This window comes from Myotis davidii, unplaced genomic scaffold, assembly GCF_000327345.1.
Source record: "Myotis davidii unplaced genomic scaffold, ASM32734v1 scaffold211, whole genome shotgun sequence".
NCBI lineage: Eukaryota > Metazoa > Chordata > Mammalia > Chiroptera > Vespertilionidae > Myotis > Myotis davidii.
This window is the reverse complement of record NW_006282523.1, coordinates 1,399,637-1,404,856: the sequence shown is the minus strand read 5'-3', so window position 1 is coordinate 1,404,856 and position 5,220 is coordinate 1,399,637. Positions and strand designations below refer to the sequence as shown.

The window sequence follows — 5,220 nt, the reverse complement described above, 5'->3', positions numbered from 1 at the left end:
CACGCTGTCTGTGACTGAGCGCTCGAGATGGTAGGGCCTACGGCAGGGCCCACGGCAGGGCCGGCACAGGGCCCACGGTGAGCTGACAAGGAAAGGAGCTTAGCTCTGAGTGCAGCACGTACGTGGATAACTGGGATTAGGACGGTGACATTGTGCCGGGACAGATCCCACTTCCAGGGGTTGCGCAGAATTCTGGAACACTGTGCACAGACTTGGCACTGAACCTGTCCTTCCTACCTGGTGGCTCCTTCCGTCACTTCATGCATCAAACAGGCTACACACCTCCCTTGTGTGTGTGTGTGTGTGTGTGTGTGTGTGAAGAGGGCCCTAAAAAAAGTAGTGCAAAAGTTGAAATGGAGAGGGAGAGAGAGGGAGAGGGAGAGAGAGGGTGCGATTCTGAGTGGGTGGTTTGCTTTAGAGAGCAGTTCTTTTGAAATGTTCCAGGGCCCGCTAGAAATTTTCAAAGCTGGTTTCAGGTCAAAAAGACTCTTTCGAATTTGATATTTGGGAAGGTTCCTGAAACGCGTGGCCAACATGCTCATCCTTCAGGTGAAACAGTGGGGCTCCGTGTCCCACTGAGCATTGGGGCGCCGAGACCCACAAGCTCCCAGGGTGTCCTGTGAGCAAACAGCCCCGACCCGTGGAGCACAGAAAAGCACCCGGTCTTCTTTTCTAAGAAGATTACTTAACGGCAAAGACACTCCCACCGTCTATTGTCCGAAGCAAACGGAATCCAAGGGAACCTGGCCCCGACGGGGAGAACCAGTTCTGATCGTGTGCGCGGGCGCTGCTGCCACCCTGCTGTAGGGAAGCGAGTTTCCATCCTGACTGGACGGCACAGACTCCTTTCCGGACCCCACGGCGCCTTTTCCCGCTCCCGCGCGTCCTCCCGTCTGTGACGGGTGTCACTTCAGGGCCCATCCACGCTCTTCTCCCTCAACAGGTGTATCTTCAGACGCGGCCTTTATACGGGAGCACACACGTTCCCTTCCTGGACGGTGGCAGCGCTTCCCTTCTCATTTCTGTAGCTTTGATCGCACACTAGTGAGAATTCTCTACCTGAAACCTTTACTTTCTGGGAAGTAGGCAGTGGTGAGCCGTCTCGCGTGGGCTGCTGTGGACTGGGACTAGCAGGTGCCTTTTGTGGTTCTAGAAACGTGCTTTTTCATAAAAACTCCTCGACGTGGCGTAGGACGCCTGCGGACAACCCTAATGACCTCAGTTCTTGGCAGGGAGGAAGCGGAAGAGGTCAGCTCTGTCCAGGAGCGAGCGCTGCGCTAGCCCATCCTCCTTGGAAAGGACCTAGACATCAGCGAGCGGGAGGCTCTCAGGGCGTCGTTGTCCAGAGGCTCCGGGAATGTGTGAGTAGGCATCAGGCCATGATTGCCAAAGAGCTCGCCAAACCCTCGTCCTGTTTGCATCCCCTTTACTTGTTTGCTCTCATAACGTGCCGAGTGCTCAGGAACTCACGAGGCTCGAGACCAAGTGGCTCTCGTTCCCCGGGGAGAGGCCCTCGCCGCCCGGGGCTCGCGGGGGGGCTTTCCTGGGGAAAAGTGGGAGGAGGCGATACTGGAGAAAGCTTCATTTCTGCGGCCTCGAACCCCGGGGTTTCCAGGTTTCAGTGCCCTGTGTGACGCCCTCCGTCCACCTCACTGAGAGAAGCTACGGGAGATGGCGCTTTTCCCGTGAGAAACGGGCCTTTTTTGTCGGAACAGTTTGGGTAGAAAAGGGAAAGGCCGTTTCAAGTGAAGCCGATAGAGCGTCAGGTGTCATTGACTCGACTGTTAGCCCTTGAGCCTTATTTCCGGGCCCGTGTTGCTCCTGCCCGTTGTGGAGGGTGCCCGTGTGCGTGTGGACCCCACGCGATGGCCGGTGGCGGCCGTGGGGACACTGAGCCGCTGGGCGAGGGCAGACGGAATGGGTGCTCTAGGCACTGACTCTGCGTCCAGCTCGACCGAAGCCCCCGCTGCACTTTTAAACGAGATGGGGGAGGGGGGGTCTTGGGAAACTCGGGTTTGATTCCACGGAAATAAAGCTGCTTTCTTTTTGGTGAGTCCTCACCGGAGGATATTTTCCCGTGGATGTTTTACTTTATTTTATTATTATTTTTGGTCTTTCAAGATCCATGGATGTTTTCAGAGAGCGTGGAAGGGAGGGGGAGAGACAGAAACATCATGTGAGAGAGACACGCCGATTGGTTGCCTCCTACACAGCCCTGACCAGGACCAGGGATTGAGCCTGCAACCAAGGTACATGTCTTTGACCAAAATTGAACCCAGGACCGACGCTCTATCCACTGATCCAAACCAGCCCAGCGGGCTCACTCTTCCACCTCTAACTTTCTAGTAAATTTCTCTTCTAATTTAACCAAAAAATATGATACAAAATGTTTCCAAACAGGTTGTAAATAGAGTGGACTTGTTTGAGGCCCTTCCACGTTGGGGGGATCCGTGGGGGTCTTTGTCCCGCCGGCCTGGGGCAGTGCCGGCGACAGACTTCGCTGTCACCACCTCGTTTCGTAATAACTGTTGTCAGCTCCCTACCAACTGCCCCCTTCGTTCACCCGGTGTCTCTGCGAGGCGTCCGGCTGAGTGGCAGCTGCGGTCGGGGTTGTCTGACACGCCTGATGTCGTTATTCGTTTTAAGCCCATTGATCGGGGCAGGTGATTCATTGGCAGAAGCTCCTGAGGGCCCTCCCTCGGTCAAAGCCGGGTCTCTAACCGAGGCCCCTAGCTGGGCCTTTGACAGTGAGAGGAGGGAGGGGTGGTTCCGACAGGTGACTCCTGAGCTCAGGTGGACAGGGAGCGGCGGGTACTGATCCCACAGGCTTTTGATCCGGGCCTCTTAGCGCTGATCTGTGAGGCTTTTCTAACGTCTTTGGTGGCAGCTGTCTTGGGGTTTTGCAGAGCAGGTGTCCTTCTCCTCCGGTCGCTGAGCAGCCCTGCCGTTCCGCGAGCTCGTGGGACCGCCTGGGCTGACGGAGGCCTCGCCTCCCCCCTGAGTTCGAGGCTGTTGCTTCTGTGCGAGCGGCCGGCGGTTGGCAGGGCCCCGGCTGCAAGCAAGAGCTTAGCCCACGCTCTGTCCGGCATGACCAGCTGCCCGTGGGTGCAAGACCCACACTTACTTCTGGCTGAGCTTGGGCCCTAGCCTGACAGTTACCGAACCACGTCCACGGAACGAGCTCGCCGCGGGTTAGGCTGGGCGCTCTAAAGCTGCTTCTAGGTAGAAGTTTTTCCAATTTAAAGGATTCATCTCAATAGTGACTCAGAGCGATAGTCCTTTCATGGCTGAGCCCTGGACACAGGTGCCCGTCTCCAAAGGGAGTGCCCAGGGCAGCTCAGGCCCCAAGAGCTCCTCAGGTGGTCGGAGAAGGAGCCGCCCTCACCACGGGCGCTGGGGTGGTGGGCGCACACGATGTCCTGTCGCCCACAACAGGAGGCGCCCCGGCCACAGACCCGCTAACTCGTGGCCACGGCGAGCGCTACTGGGACAGGGTTGTTGGGGCCTCTCGTGACACTCCCCAGAGAGCCGGCCCAGCCGGGCAGGGACACGCGGAAACCAGTCTGTCCCCCTGCCCAGAGGCACCCGTGAGGGCACGTTCCAGATGGTGGAGGCCTGAGAAGATGTTCCCTGTGGTCGCAGCCAGGCTCTCGAGGTGAAACGGGAACCGTGGCCGTCGCTGGGGAAAGGAGAGGAGGAAACCTGAGCACTCACTCACCAAGCCGCCCGCCGCTCCCGCCTCTGACCGGAGTTAGAGAAAGAAAAAGGCCTCACCCTGAAGACACAGGTCCGGCGGCCGATGCGCAGGAATTTCCTACCTTCCGCAGCTGTTGTCAGAGGCCGCCTGGGAGTCCCGCCTGGGTGCTAAGGGCTGGTGTGAGGGAAGTTGACAGAAGTTCCTGGGAGAAAAGAACAGCTCAGCCTGTGCACACGGAGGCCTCAGACATGGAACCTACAGGAATGACCACAGCCAGCAGTTCCCTGTGTTTTAGACAGACCGTGCAGGACAGACAGGCTGGTGCTCCATCAGAGGAGCCTCAGCCGTGCTCACACCCTGTGAGTCCCTGTCTGACGCGCGGCCCGGCCCTGCCTCCCGGCTCAGGCTGCCGAGGTCCCTCCACGGGTGCGGCCTGGACAGAAAGGCTCCACAGAGAGTCCACGCGGACGGGCCACGCCGGCCGCGGGTCACAGTGCGGTCAGGCCCAGGCAGGAGCTCCTGTCGTAAAAGGCTTATCGTCGCCTCAAACCAGCTCTGCCCATTGTTGTCGTGCATCGACCTTAACACACGGTGGCCTGAGCGAGGCCCCAGCGCACCCGCCCCTGCACCTCCCTCCTCCCTGACCTTCCTGTCCCCTCCCCATCCCAGTGCATAGAAGCTGCTGCATTTGAGATCTTGTTCCCGGCATTGCTGTCAGTTTGGTTCAAATAAGCTCCTCCCCATTCTCTTCTTAGTCAATGGGGTGGCCTCCCTGAGCCCCACAGCACACCCCCCGCCACCCCCGACTGAGGAGCCCAGTGCATCCCACCTTCAGCAGGTCCTGCCCCCCAGACCCCAGTCCGGCCAAACTCCCAGCCTCGGAGCCTGTGCCTGGCGGCCGTGTTAGGAGCACCAGTCCCTGGGGGCCGTTCTCAGCCTCTGCCCGGTGCCTGTGCTGAGGGCGGCTGTTGCCACCTTCACATTTGCTTCTGTGAGGCGGTGTCTGGGCTGCCAGCCTCCTCTGGGTTGATGTCAGCGCCACGGTGTGCATCGCCGCGACCCTCCTGTGAGCGACGGAGACGCCAGCAGTTCCAGCCACAGAGGACTCAGCGCGGGAAGCTCGTGTCGGACGGGCCCGACCCGCTGTGGAGAAGTCATCTCCACGGGAATGGCATCTTGCGGTCCGTCCCGTGCAGACGTGCCTCCAGGCTCTGTAGGCGACGGAGCCCCCACTAGTGAAGGAGCGGAGAGTCGCTGGAGCCGAGGTCACGTCGAAGGAGGGACGCCGAGCCTCACGACGGACCTGCTCTTCGGGTGATACGGTCGCTGCCCCTCAGTGCCTGGGCTCCAGGAACCCCCCAACCACCCAAACCCTCGATGCTCGCTCCGCAGCCGCCACAGAGGAGGGGCCCAAGTCGGAGTACTCCCGCACACGGCCTCGCCTCTCACTGTTCCCCCGGGGAGGGCATCTCTGGGTCTGTTCACCATGTGTTGCTGCCACTTGGAGAAGCCGGGGAAGGGTT

At 59.7% G+C, this 5,220-nt stretch overlaps 1 long non-coding RNA gene across 1 annotated transcript in view; it reads left to right on the top strand.

Moving 5' to 3' along the window:
- The window catches only part of LOC107182136, a 9,235-nt gene that overhangs the window by 2,177 nt on the left and 1,838 nt on the right, over positions 1–5,220 (top strand). The window lies entirely within an intron of this gene.